General features: G+C 38.2%; 1 protein-coding gene across 2 annotated transcripts in view; it reads left to right on the forward strand.

The window, feature by feature from the left end:
• Window positions 1-15,597, forward strand: part of ASAP2 (ArfGAP with SH3 domain, ankyrin repeat and PH domain 2) — an 87,816-nt gene that overhangs the window by 209 nt on the left and 72,010 nt on the right. The gene's annotated exons all lie outside the window — the stretch shown is intronic.

The following is a 15,597-nucleotide window of genomic DNA, read 5'->3' on the forward strand; positions in this document are numbered from 1 at the left end:
CGCTACCGGCGCTGGCTCCCGCCGCTGCCTCTCGCCGCCCGGCCCCGAGCAGCGCCCTCGGCCGCCGCTGAGAGGAAGTGGGGCTCGCCCGGGCGGAGAAGGGAGAGAGAAGGACCGGGGGGGGGGGGGGGGGGGGAGGGGCCGCGGCGCGGCGGCCCCCAGCCCGCGGCGCTCGGGCTCGCCGCCCTGTCCGCCCGCCGCGCCGCGGACCCCCCCGCAGCCCCCGACCCTCTCGGGGCCGGGGGAGCCCGCGCCCGCCTTCCCCCCCGCGCCTGGCGCCCGAGGAGCCCGCGGGAGGGGTCGGCGCCGCCCGCCCTCCCGCCTGGCGCGGGCTCGGGGCGAACTCCGCCGCCGCCGCCCCGTCCTTCACGGCGGCACCTGAGGCGCCCTGAAGCCGCGGCCCGCGCCGCGGGCTGGGCCCCTGCCGCGGGCGGCCGCAGCGCCCTTCCCCGCCTCTTCGCGGCGCGCCGGTGTCCGCCTGCACCCCGCACGAGCGGATCTCACCTCCCCCCTCCTCCCGGCGCCTTGAAATTGAGACCCGCTCCTCCTTCCGCCCCCTCCCGATGCGTTTTAAAGTAACGCTCTCCGAGGAACCCCCCTTTTGTGGGCAGTAAGGCTCTGCCTGCCCTTGCCCGGTGGGCGGCAACGCGCATCCCCTAGAGCAGAGTCGGTGCATCCTCCCCTCGGCACGCCGGAGCCTGCGCCCCCTCTTCTTGGCCTCCTCAGGCAACCTGCAACCTTGCAAGTACCTTGCTTTTGTCTCGGGAAGAGAGCTGTTTGTTTTTCTTTCTTTTCTTTAAAGCTATTTGCAATGTGTCGTTGAAACTGAGATTGTAATAGCCATCGCTGCCGAGGAGGGTGACTGCCAGCGCTGGGGAGAGGGAGAGTCTTTTCCCTGCTGTTTCAGATCAGACGGAAATCTGGGACAGGTCTGAACACAGTTAGAGTGCATTCCTCATCCCAGTCATACACGCACGATAAAATGAAAAGCGTCTGTGTATCCTGATTCCTCTAGCAGCTTCTCTGAAGTAACTTGTGGGAGAGGGAATCTTGCCCGTGGTGTAGATTAATTTGCTCCATCTACCTGTTACATCAGTTCTTACAATGTGTCTTTGGTTGGTTTGTTTTGCAGTAAGTGTGTATTTTAGAAAGAACCTCTTCAGCAAAAAGAAGTTTGTCAGCAGTTAGTGTCCCTTCTTACAAAAGAAACGGCACTAGGGATGGATTATTAATGATTCTTAAGTGAACAAAACCAAGGTTAGGTGTTTAAACACCCTTTTCAAGATTTTCCTGTTTTGCCAGTTTGCCAAACCACTACAACAGGGGGTTGAATTCAAAATAATCTGCACAGAAGGAATTACTGCTTTGTTCCTGAGGTAATTTTCTTCTATGCAAGATTGCACTTAAATGCCCGGATTAAATTATACCTTATTTATCTAATAGTCTTAAGATCAACTGTTCTGTATCAAAGGTAACCTTTCTTAAAGAATATTTATAACACTGAATTGTCCTAGTTGTAAGATTAAGCCATCTAAAATTGATGGACACAAAATTAAAGTGGTTACAAGTATTTGGATCAAAAGCAGTTTTGCTAGATTTAGATTTTTTTAACAAGTTTCACAAAATTTAGTCTTTCTCTAAGATTCAGTTTCTAAACCTGTATCATTGCAAGAATTTCAGGCCGCTTCTGAGGAAAAACATGCAAAAAATTTTAATTATTTTTCATTTTCATGTCTACTTAAAAATCTAAAATGATTCACTATATATGTAGTATTGTAAAATAAACAGTTATTGCATTACAAATACATATTTATTTTAAGGCTTTTTTTTTAGGATTCAAGTCAGTGAATTGTGTTCTTAAACTTTTTTTCACGTTAGGAGAACATGCATTTAAAAGTTTGAATACAGTGGATTTCTCTGTTATTTAATCTGTCTCCCTGGTGTTTGTTTTTATGTCAGGTCATTGATACACTGCTGTCTGATTTTAAAGCAACTGGATCAGGATGTTAAATCTAGGTTTATATCTCTGCATGTTTCAGATTTTAGACACTGTCTACTAGCTTAGATACAAAATTTATCTTTTATGATAACGATGATAATGAATGTGCCTAATGTCTTACAGGTCTAAGTAAAATTTTCAAGGCAGCAGATGGGAGATTGCACTGGCTGTAGTTGTTCTTAATATTATTGAGCTTCCTAGCACTTTAGGCAAAATATCAGCAGTGACTGCCTGTTTGTGTTGCTGTCCTAAAGTGTTTATTAAAATAACAAAATGATTTTCCTTTCTTTTGGTGTTACCAAGAACAAGAATGATTTTTCATAGTTTCAAAACTGTGAAATCTGCTTATACTACTTCAGTTTGGAAATACTCAGGTCCTTTAGCATGACCTGCCTGATTTTTCAGATTAAATGTGATTGATTAAAAAGCTGTAAATTGTGTAATAGAGAAGTCAATGGTCAGCACTTTTTTTTTTTTAAAGGCTTGACAGGAATTAGTTTATCAGCTTGTTGTGAATTAAGACTTAGTGAAGTATATCTAAAAGTGTAAAGGTAAGAGAGATTTTTTTTTTTTTTTTTTTTTTTTTTTTTTTTTTTTTTTTGCAATTCCGGTATCATGATGCTATGAAAAATAAGTTTTCAGTGTGCACTATTCAGTTGCAGTGCACAGTATGGTTCTAAAAACTGGGAAGTTTGGTTTTATAAGATTTAGGAATATGTTCTTCAAAAATAGTTAAGTTTGAAACCTTGCTAAGCAACTGTCTTTGCTTATGGACTGATTTTAACAAGTGAATGTAAAAGAACTTGTCTATTAACTGAATACAATCAAGTTTTCATTATCCAGGATATTGTTTATTTATAGTAAATAAACAAAAAATCTAGTTAATATTACTTCTTTGTGGATGTCTCTTAACTGCTTTTCCCAAGAAAACTGGTTCTGCAATGGACTGTGCAGTTGCCTGCAGTGCACAGTGGTCACATGAAGTTAGCCTGAGTCACCCAAGCCTTGTGCTCTCTTGGAAGCAGAGGCCTGGAGGAGGCAGTGCAAAGACAGAGGATTTGGGGGTTAGCGTGCTGTATTAGCTTGAGCTCAGCTCTGCAAACATGGGTATCTCTTTCCAGATCCTAATGGAAAGTGTGTTACACTTACCGTTAATGCTGCTGGCTACCAGTTTTGTAATTCTGTCTTAGTAAATTAGCAGGTATCTCATAGCTTCTTAGAAGTTTAGTTAATGAGGCCTTGCTTTCAGTGATGGAGTGGAAAAGGCTTGTTAAGTAAATAAATCAATAAGATGTTGGATAATTATGCATGTATAATTTACTAGTAGTCTCTCTGAAGGCAATGGAATTGCCTTACATCTGTATTTCCTGAATTTACTGGCCTTTGTCAGTTGAAGAATATGGTTGATTTTAGCATCAGTTGAAAACACTGAATTTTACTGTTTTATGAGATTGTGTAGACCATTTACAGACCATTTATCATGGCCTTTGGGATTACCAAAACTTCATGGATTGCAGTTTGTGAACTGGTGTCTATTCAAATGCTTAGAGAAAGAGAATCTGAACCTTTACTCTCAGTAGTGGAAAAGGGATTAGGAAAGGTATGCTCTTGGAAGAGAAAATGATTTCAGAAGAGAAGTAACAATGTAATTTCGGTACTCTCATCAGATTAGGGTGTTGCATAGTAAAATGCTGGGACTCTTTAGCTTTTACTGAAATCAAATTGTAAGTGAGCATTATATCTCAAGCCCTTACAGGTTACTGTTTAATCTTTGCATGTTTGATAGTGACTAAGATTAGGCAGGTTTTAATTGATACAGTCCAGAACATAGTCATATGATTGGGGGAGGAGTTGCTGGAAATCAGTAGTCTACTTTTACACATGCAGTCTTTTTTAGCATGGTATTTCTATTAAAGATCCTTTATTACTGCATAATCTAAAAATGTGCAATGACTGTTCTTAAGCTATATACATGTAAAAATTTGGTTTTATTAATACTGTTAGAACATACTCTTCTCATTTATGTGCTGTAAGTTAAATAAAATAGCCCCTCAACTGTAATGAAGCCTGCAAAACGCTCTTAATAATTATGATCATTAAAGATTTTTGGAAATTACCCTTTTATAGAGTGATTTAATGATCAGAATCCAAGTGTGCTATGTTTTTCTGAAGCATGAGTTAAGTTTTACAGTAAAAACCTGGTGTCGAAGACTGTAAAAAATCTTAAATATTATCTCTATTCTACTTGTTTGTCATAGTGCAGTGCTTCTGGATGAGGAAGGGAGGGGGATGGGAGTAGTTGTGCATACTACTGTATAAACACAGTAGCAGAGAATCCATGCTATGAAGAATTTTTTAATCTAAGTCAATACTCAAGATCCAAAGCTTACCCCTACCTACTAAAATGGCACTACATGCATGGATTTCCATACAGGGAGAAGCAATTAAAAAAACTGAGAGAAGTTTAATAGATTACTGAAAAAGAAGTCCTATGAATAACACTTGTTACTATGATGAGTATGTCAGAGGAGGCAGGCAGGATAAATGTGTAGTGGAAAGATGTGTAAAATAAGCAAAAAAAGCAGTGTAGTGGAAGCAGATATTGTGTTAGTTCTCTGGATTTAAATGTATTTTAGTTGTTTGGGGTTTATTTAAAATCCACTTCCAGGAATTTCTGTAAAAACTGAAATTAATGTTAAACCTGTAACTTGTAATTTCAGGTCACTAGTTCCATATCCTCTATAGGTCCTATTCCATGATTACTGCATCTCAATGTTTCTGTCATCTTACAGTTAAAAGCATTTCTTCTGGAATTTCCCCTCCTAGGAGTGCAACATAACATTTCAGTATCAAGTTCTTTCCTTGTCACTTACAAGATAGGTTTTTGTATCAGAACTGATAGCAAGATCTTGCCATCTAAGGCATCTAGTGCTCTCAGCAGGCTTGGAAAGGTATATGGGGTTGATGCTTGTTGCATTCCATTCCTTTTTGTACATTAGAATTCTTTAATTCTCCCTGGTTCATTTTGGTTCTGCAAAGCTAATGAGGATAAGAGGTAATACAAACTTGGTAAGATCAGAAAATGTGGAATTGAATACGTACATATACTCCATGTTTTCAAATCTTTTACTTTCCCTATTATGCTTTTTTTTGGTTGGTTGGTTTTTCAAGACTGGATTCTGTCTTACATTTCTTTCATGATTGTGACTTACTCTGGAAAGCTAAATGAAGAAAGTGTTTTCTTAGAGAAATAGAAGGAAATGACGTGTATTATAGTGCATTTTAGAAAATTTACTACTATTATTTGTATATTTCCTTTTAATAAAATGTATCTTTGTGCCTAGTATAAGATATCCTTTCTAGAACATATTTGCGGTTCCCTCATTACTAAATACAGTTTCAGAAATTCAGTGGGTTTAAAAATTTTTTTTTTCATGTTCCACTTCTGCTTCGTTTCTGAAGTCATGATTCTCTGTCATCAGCATCCAAAGAGATATCTGGAAAAGTCATCATGACACAAGTGGGATTATGATTTCAAAGTACAACATTTGAATTTTTTCTTTTTGAGAGCAGTGTAGCAGATGGAAGCTGCAGAAATGCAGGAGCTAAATTGTAGTTCTTCAAATAAAGCTATATGCCCATTTTAAAACATAGATTTTAAATCTTGAACATTTAAGATACAGACAATTTACAGTCAGTTAAAACAATTTCAGTTCATATAAGTAGATTGTTGTGAAACCTGCCTTGGTTCATCGAACGATGCATTCTTTTCCTAATACCAAATGCTTCCATTCCCAATAGGAGGATCAATGGAAAACATATATATATACAAAGTGTTTTGCTAATCCTGGCTTTTATCCTTTGATTTTTTTTTCTCCTTAGTACTGTGACATTTCTCAGAACAAGCAGGTCTGCATTTAATGTACTTCTTGCTGATGAGAGTAGATGTGGAAAGTGGCTAGCGCTTTCTGCTTTAACCCAAATTTGCTTCATCTTTCTCAGTCTGTTGTTCACTGTGTACCATAATATGCAGCAATACCAGGTAAAAGTGAGGCCCTTATTGTGTCTACAGTCACAGGACAAAAGCATAAGCCCCTTTCCAAAGTCCTTTTAGTCCAGATAAGAAGCAAAATGTAACAGATGAATACAGATGGAGGAATACAAGGAAGCCTAGTGCACATGATTGGTGTATTAACCACTGTGAAGTGGTTTTCTGTTTATTCATATGCATTATAATAGTGGTTCTTAAGCATTATAGATCAACTGTCACCTTTTACTTTCATTTATAATTTGCACCTTGTGAGTACGTTTATACGGCCATTCTCCAACTTGGCTCCTGCACTCCAGCCTCTGAGCTTCACTGTAAGAACCTACACTATCTGCCTGCTGCCATTCCTCAGAAACATGCAACTCTTGCACCTGAAGCTCCAGAACAGTCGGACCTAGCCCCATTTGGGTTAGCTCTTCCATCTGTTGTCTTGGGTCTCAGCAGGGCTTTCCTGTACTTTGTCACTCTTCAGCAGTCTGCTTACTGCTCCAACTTTCTTAGCACTGCGTTGCTGCAGAGGCTGTCAGTGCTTTGCCCTGCTTCTGTGGTGCTCCCCAGGCTTGCCCCTGCAGCAGCCCCCTTGCCCCAGCTGCCCAGGCAGTGCCCGGGCGAGGTGGGACAGCCCTGTCCATGGTACTAGAGCTTCGGCATGGCTGGGGCTTAGCAGGACTTCACGTGAGCTGGGGTACCTCTCTGGGGTGGACTAGAGACAGAAGCCCTCACTTGTCTTCTGTCCTCACTGGCTCCAAATAAGTGCTGTATTCTGCATGGAATTGCTAGAGGAGAAAGTTCTTTCTCCTGTTGGGAGGAAGAAAAGAAGAGTGAAAAAACTGAAGTGCAGAGGTAGTATCTGGATGAAATGTTTCTGCAGCCTCTCTTACTATGAGGATGTCTTCCACTCCCACTCTCCTTCTCATTCGTGATCATTATAGCAAAGGAAAGTTTGTAGTTATTGTAGAAAAATCCTTCTAAATGTTGGCAAGCAAACATGAAGGTTTGAAACTAGAAAAACAAGTCAGTGGGAGTTGGTGACTGGAGTAAGATTCTGATCAGAAGGCGCGGGAATCATGAGCAAACAAAAGATGATAGGTATTGGCCTGTTTATAAGCATTAGTATCAAAGACCATTGTCCTATATTTGATGCAAAAGAGAAAGTGATATTACAAGTACGCAGAGGGATACACTGCGTAGAAGACAAATGGGGGAAGTTTTTTCAGTAGTGTTATGAATGGATGTGAGTGAGCAATACTGTTTATCAAGGCCAGGGTGTTGCAATAATCAAAGTTAGATGATGAGATCATGGATAAAAATTTCAGCTTTGTGGACAGATAGAAAGGGTATATTTTAGAGAGAGGATGCAGAAAGAGTCTGCTTTTTCAGTGGCAGACAAAATTCAATTTAAGAGAAGTTGTTGGTTATAGTCTGGTAAAGTGAGTCGGCTGCTAACACTACAGGCATGGAGGAAGAGAGTGTGTGTGTGTGTGTGGAAAATAAGAGCTAGGTTTCAGGCACTTTATGGTCAGCCACTTGTGATGACAGGCCAAGATTTTCATTTTTACAGAAGGAAACACGTAGAAGCAGGAGACAGTAATGAGAGAGTCAGTCATTGGTTTAAAGGCAGTAATCAAATGGATGAGACTAGACATGAGTGAACTGTATGTTGAATGGTTTGAGCTTGATTCACTGTGTATTAAATAGGAGCAAAAGAAAGCAATTTTAAATAAGGTTGTACTTAGGGGAAAAAGTCATTAAATTGAGAAGTGATGAAGTCAGTAGAACTGAAGAGTTAACGGATATGAGTGTGAACGTGCAAAACCAATGACTGTTTAGCAATCAGTATTCCAAGGAAGGGGAAAATGATGGGGAAAAACTGCAGACTTGAGTGAATGAGAAACACCCAAAAAAGGATATCACAAATTAACAGAATCTATCAGAAATGGGAAGAAAAAGGCCAGGTTGTCCAAAGAAAGTTTTACCTTGAAGAGGGTATGTAAAGATGAAGGGCAAATTTGTGAAAGTAAAGTTGAGTTAGATGTGGCAACAGGTATTAAGGAAAACAAAAATATTCTTCAGTGACATCAGAGTTGTGAGGAGAAAAAGAGAAGATAATAGGTGGTTAGAATGTAGTAGTATTAAAGGTGATGCAAGTATTGCCAAATCTAAATGAGTGCTCTGTTGCAGTTTTTGAGCTCAAAGTGGGAGAGAAGACACGAAGGGTGCTGGGCATAGAAATAGAAGTAAGCAAAGCTATAAAGAAAACTGAAGCAGTCCCAACAAATTGAGTGCTCTAAGTTAACTTATTTCCCAGCATTCTGAAAGAACTAGGATGTTAACTAGCAAATACGCCTAATAAATCTTCTGAAGGCTAGGACAGTATCTGACTCAAGTGGAGAGGGATAAGAAAGTTTGGATGAAGAGAAGAGTAATTAGAGCTAATAGAAATGATCGTAACATGCAAAAATGCCAAGCTAAATTGTAGGCTGCTAAATTGAGAATGAGAGATACTCTAATCTAAGGATTGCAAATATCCCTGAATGAGTGGCAGGCAAGCAAAGTAACCAACTCCTCTTCCTGCTTACAAAAATGTTTGAAAAATGTTGCAAACATATATTTGCAGCAACTGTTATTGCTATGTAAGAAGACTATTGCCAGAAACTGTTGTCTTCAGACAAAGGTGGCATAATTTGGACAGGAAATAGGGCAAGATCAGCTGTTTCAGCAGATTCCTTGCTGAAAAGACAGATGATCATCTTTTGTTATTTTTGTCATTTGATTTTTGTGGTGGAAGATACAAAGAGCCAAACTTATTGCAGTGTTGCGTGTGTTTTGAGTCTGCTGCTGTAACCAAGTTCTAGAAATTTAAAGCATTAATTGTCAAGGGACAGATGTTGAATATTGCCCTTACTAATGTGAAGACAACTCAACGTATTTTTTGATGGAATGAAGAAATTACAAATCATTCAGTATTAATTTAGAATTGATTCATGGTAGCATTATGGAAAATGCTACATTTTAAATAATCTATGATTGTAATGGCTATATTTTTAGCACTTAAGTAGTGGCAACAAAAATCATTAAAAGACTGACATAACAAACATAGATCCTTGAGATTTAGACTTAGCATAATTTGCATAGCTGCTCCGTATTTTGTTATGTTTTGTTATGTTTATTTTTTAACACATGCTAAAGAATGAGCAGTGGTATAAAACATATTCTCAGAAATAAAACATTTTTCCTTCTCACTGAAGAAAGCACTCAGCGCGGACAATTTTCCAAACCTGAGTCATTCCAACAAAGTTGTAAGTAACTGAAAAGAGTCTTAAAATAGCCTGGCATTTCCCATAGGTATAGGTTTTGTTACTTCATGTAGTTTGAAAAAAAAAATCACATATTCCATGCTAGTTTAATGTAAGTCAGGTTAGGCATCAATAGAATTATTTTTACTTTGATTGTTTAGTGTTGTCGGAGAGACAGAGGTGAAAAGTATCTAACCAGTGAGTTTTTAGATTCAGATTAGAAAGATGTGAAAATCTAAGGCAGAACCATTTAGCTTTATTGTATTTGTATACTATGTGTTAAAGATGGGAATGTAAGCTTGTCTAGTTCAAGAGATAGGATGTGTGCGGCTGTTTTTTCTAAATGTATCTAAAAAATTCTGGTTCCTAGAAACAACAGCTGAAGCTGATACTGATAATGCTCCATTTTTTTTCTACTGAAAAAATCTTACCAAAGAAATACAGAGTACTGAGCAAACGGATATGAGCTCCTTCTCTGATAACAGATACGCCCAAGTACTTCCATGTTTGCTTTGATTTTTGAACTTGTAGTGGAGTCGGGTGTGAGGGAACATCACATAGGGAGAAATTGTGAAGGAAGTGGTTTTGTGCCTTTCAGTAGTCTCCAGAAGAGAGGAGCAATGTTGGGGTTGATAGACCATCACAGACCTCGTGAAAATAATTGCTTAGGATATAAATTGTTTAGGGGCTTTTGTTGTAATGTCTAATCTTAAGGTTGTTCTCCTGTCTTTAATGCTTTGGTTCTTGAGACTTCTTTCTTCAGTGTTTCTGGCCTTCTAGATACAATATGGTGGCTCTTTGTTTACTCTTTCACTGATGCTGGTTATTTCTTAGGAAAAACAGAATTGTTGAGAATCGTACTGGTAAAGCTGTAGTGGATGATTATACATGGATTTTATGTAAAGTTAAAATACCTGGTTCAGAGAATTTTAGTTGAGACTTTTTTTTTTTTTTTTTTTTTTTTTTTTTTAATCTCATAGCTTGATCTACATTTTTCAGCTAGGCTAAAAAAAAAAGTCTGGTGTTCATAACTATTGATTTCATTACAAGCTAATGGTTGGGTTGTTTCATTTTTTCCCTATCCTTTTTCCCCCAGTCTCATGTTTGTTAGCAGTGAGCTCAAACTGTTCTACATGCAAAATGATCACTGTATACAGTGGGGTGGGGACAGAGACATAAGCTGGAATTGTTTTTGCTGTTAGATGTGAGATTTTCCTGTTATTAAGATGACTACGAACTTCTTTTATTTATCCTAAACCCAGACTTCATTTACGATTGCATGATAATCTGGGGATTAAATGGGGAGTAAATTTGTCTAGGAAACAAGGGGAAACTGCAAGAGAAAGAGGACTTGGAAAGTAATAGACAACTGAGATGTGTGAAAGGTAATATGAGGATCAGTCAAAAGCGAAGAGCAATAAAACGGAGTCCAGGTTAAAGACACACTGGGAGCAGACAGGGAGTCATCCAGAGGCAGAAGTACTGTGATGGTATATGAGAAAGTGAGAGTCAGGTTTTTACAAGTAGGGAGAACCATTAAGAAGGGCATAAGGATATGTATCAGAAGTCAAAGGAAGTTCAGGGGAGTAAGAGTTGAGAGGGACTGCAAGGGAAGGGAAAATGAGGCAGTGTTTATGCAGGAAATAGGATGAAAATGGCACGGAGAGGGAACTGATGGGTGAAGAGGATCAGTACAGTAAGGAGGCAGATGGGGCATAGAGAAGGGCTAGTGGTAGAGGAAAATAGGTAGAGTAGTATTATGGCTACATCCCGACCTATAGTTTAAGTGGGAGGAAGAAGAGTTCTGTATGTTACATCTAGAAAGTGGGACATAGGACTGTTATGCAGACTTTAGGAACTGTTGCACATATATGAAAATTAATTTTATTTGGAGAGAAACTAGATTTACTTTATGGGTGAGAATTTGTTGATGGAGGAACTGAGATACAGCACTGCAACTGAATAGCTTTGTTCTTATAAGCAATGCTGCTTTGCAGGAAAAAAAAGCTTGGGCAGTGTCATTTAGTACTTTTAATCTAGAGCAGAAGGCTTTGTTTTCAAATGAGTAGGTGTTGGACAGAATTTGAAAAATTTGCTTCTTTGTATATATTAACTGTTTCCCCAAAATATTTACTATGGAAGCAACATATTTATGCAGTGAACTGTATTTCTTTGAAATGTATTCTTTAATAGGCAGCTGTAAAAATGAACATGAAAGAATTTATACTATAAATTCTAGCATTTGATTTTTTTTAAACTAAAAAAAGCCTCAAGAGTTGAGGGGGAAGGCTGAAACTCTGCTCCGTATTTTCTGGGAACAATATGATGTATAGAACCACCTGCTGTTTGTAGGCCACTCTGCTATCCATGATTAAAGATCAGATTATCAGTGTAGTGCTAGTCTGAAATCTGTAATTCTGTCTAGGCATTATGTTAAGTATACATGTAGATACATTGAAACAGCTGAAGTGATCAAAGCTGAACAAATTACTTTTACATTTCTGAAAGCTTTTTTTCTACATTTAGAAGTCATATAGTAAAAAAGAACTGAAACAATATGCATGTTCATATGGGTTATTTTCTCATGTTTCTTCTTTTATGTACTTTGATAGTGAAAGATTTCTTTCCTAGGATATGCAATTTTAAGGAAGTTTAACTATATTTTAAAGAAGGCAACTTAAAAACAAATTCATTTACTAATCACCTTAAGCCCCATCAATCAAACAGGATTACTTCTTGCCTAAAGGAATAAGTGGAAATTTCCTTAGCACATGCAAACACAGAGCCCCTGCTCTGTTGTCACATGCAAAACATGGAATACAGTCTTGCAAAACACATGCTTTTTAATCATTTGTTTGTTTTACATTACTGTAGGTGTATGTTACACAGCAACAACAAAATAACAGCAGAGTCCTCCCACACCCGGAGTTCTCCATAGACTAGACACTAGCTGTACTGAGGGGAGTAACATTAAAGAAGCAATGAAGTAGTAAATATTTTGTAAGCTGCTTTTTATTTGGTTTCATTCATTCTTTTGCTTAATGGCTGTAGTTGTGGTTGACTTGCTTTTCTTATCCATATTCCCAGTCATTTTTTTTTCTGTGTGCTAGGGACAGAGTGATCACTGCCTCCCCTTTTCCCCAAGCTATGTGGAAGTAGTGATGGTGCAAGGACGCAAGCTGCTCAGTCACCTACAGGTGAAGCAATAGGCATTCAACTCTTGAGGTTTGGACACTGGCCCTGTTCCCTGGGCCACAAAAACACAGATAGTCTTGGATCTGGTCAGTCAGTTCTGCTTCTCTAAATTCCTCAGTTTTAAATGCAAAGGTTGCAGTGATTTTCACTGTTCAGTTGTCCTGTTGTGTATGAATTTATCCTCCTAATGCTCCTGTGGTATAGGAAAGTAGTATTTACTCCATTTTATATACATCTTCTGTATACTTGAGCCCCCTAAATGCTTTGGCAGAGGTCACCCTGTGGGGAAGCTCTTATTTTTACATCAAATATGATGTAATGACAAATGGATATTTTATTTCTACTATTACGTACAGTAATAATTACATGATTTAAAATTCACTTACATCCTGCTTTTCTAGAAAGTTGACCTTAGAGATGTGAATGCCTAATCTGTTAATTTTGGCTGTAGCTAAATCTGTTGAAATTGCAGCAGAGTTTAAGATCATTGTTTTCAAGATTATAAAGGTGTTTTGAGATGCCTTCATTTGGGCACCTAAAACAAATGATAGAAGGTGACAACTTGCAGGCAACAAATTCCTAAATGAGGAGTAATATAATATTATATTTATGGATTTATACAAGAACTCAAGCTTTTTGCTGATAGTTATAGCATGACCAAGCATCAGAAAGATGAAATTAATGCAATTTCTTTCTTTCTTCTAACCAAAACAAGAAGATACTAATGTTATCAAATCTTTGCCATAAGTACACTAACCTTGTATTTGCATTAGCTGCTGTTAATTTTGCTAAAAAATAAAATACTGAGAGACCATGCAGAGAATTTCAAAGGTGGTATACTACATGGTAGAGAGCACAGAGTTAAAACCACAGCGTATAGTCTGGCAACTTCTATACAGAAATAGTTTTACAGTATTTCAAGAGAAAATGAATGTTATCATTAGGCACTGTGCTTGCACATGAGAACTGGCAAATGAAACTGAAAGGTTAACTGTGCTGAATGAATTAAATTGTTGACAAAGGAAACAACTCATCAGTGAAGAAAACTAAGCTGTAGTAATCTGTTCCCACTATTGTAGGGAGACATGTCTTTCATAAATCTTACTCTAATAGTATTTATTTCAGAAGAGAAGTGATATCTGATACATTGATTCACCTGTGCTTATTCTAATTTTAGCAGCTGATTCAGTGTTCCTGTGGGAATACGTGTGTGCTCGAACTGACCTGTCTGGTAGGATGTCATCATTCCCTTTGCTTCTTCCAGGAGCCCTGGAGTGGGTCTAGTTACCAGTGATTCCTTGTTACGTGTGTGTGGTGTATCCTAAAAGTTCCATGACTGCTGTAAATTGGACAAAGCTTGTGTGCCTTTTGTTCCCTTTCAAAAGGGCTATTCCATATGTGTGCACTGAATATGCTTCTTAAAACACATTTTTATTACTTATTTCTGTTGAGAGGTTTTCTGAGTCTTGTTAGTACAGAGGTTTGACTGTGCTAGATTGCTATAGACTTTTTTCTTTTCTTGGTTTATTTTTGTTCCCTAAGATTACTTGATATACCTCAAAGAAATGTTGTATGGGAAGGGATAGGACAATTTATGGCACCTGGTTGATCTATGTATACCCAGCACAAACATTTTCATTGTTAAGGTAGAGAAAGTGCATCATATATAGAAAAAACTTAGTAAATTACTTGATTTTTCATTGTTTCATAGAGATTGTAACCAGAGTATCTGTCTGTTTCAAGCAAAGGCGTTAAAAAGCCACTAAAACCAAATTAGATCAATGATACAGGGATTTTCGAGTATCTAGAAAATATTTCATTTGTTGATTATTCCCATAAATAACCAAGAATTCTCTCTTCAAAAAACTTGTCCCATCCTGAATAAAAGGGCATTATGGTCTGCAATGATTACTTCTTATTGGCTCTGATGGTGAATAAAAGGATTTAATACTAGGAAAAGAGTACCGAAATTGAGAAGTCTGCAAAAGGGAATGCCCAGCAGCCTTACTTGTCCTAAATGCTATTGTGTGGTATAGGTATGGGATCAGCCTCTCCAGCAGCTGGGCTCCAAACTGTGAAGGGCTTCTAGAGAAAAGTCTCTGCAAATTGAGGGCCAGAGACTTTCTACATGGATAAAGGGATGATAAAGTTTACTTGGCTACTCAAGCCGATTCTCACTGGAACTTTATCTTCAGAAGTAAGAAGGTGTGTTCTTAATAAATGTTACTTTATATTACATCGTGATTGTGTTAAGATGTTGAAACACACAATGTCAAATACATGGATACCGATACCAGGAATTAGCACAATTGGAAATGAAAATGATCCACTGTAAAGAGTAGCACAATTGGAAATGAAAATGATCCACTGTAAAGAGTAAGTGCATTAAGTCTGTTACTTTGCTCATGAGAGCTGTATTTAAAATCCACCCATTTTGTCTTTGAAAGTAGATAGCTGCAATTTTGGTGGTAAAGTTATGAAAAGAGAAGGAAAATTGGGATTATATTTCTCTGTATAAAAATAGATGAATGTAGGAGGTGGATATATGTTTTGCAGAAATAGTTGATGTAAGCAATCTTCATTCTCTTGGTAAAAAGATTTTCTTTTTTTTTTTTTTTTTTTTTAAAAAAAACTTTATATTCCCTCCTGCTTAAGTGTATGTTACATTTCCAACTTTATGTAGGGAGGGAAGCTTATGGAAACTGAATGATTAATATACAGATACAGTACCTTTTTTTTTGATTCATTGTGCACAGTATCGTGTAGTGACTTGTATTAATGACTAACATTTTGTAGACTCTGAAATCTGATTTGAGATTTTTTCTTTACTGGTACTAGTGTTTTTCTTACAAATACTAATTTCCCAAATCAGTGATACTGGCTCTTTCCGCTATGCATACCCTTAGCTACGTGCACAATAGTTTAGAGTGTAAATGTTTGCTACATTTTTCTGCCAGATAGACCACTGCTTGTTCAAACAGATTGAGTTGGCATTGTGCCCACAAGAACCACAAACTGGAGGAATAATGCTTTTGTGGAAAGGGACTTTGCAGAGACAG

Source organism: Rhea pennata, chromosome 3 (genome assembly GCF_028389875.1).
Source record: "Rhea pennata isolate bPtePen1 chromosome 3, bPtePen1.pri, whole genome shotgun sequence".
Classification (NCBI taxonomy): domain Eukaryota; kingdom Metazoa; phylum Chordata; class Aves; order Rheiformes; family Rheidae; genus Rhea; species Rhea pennata.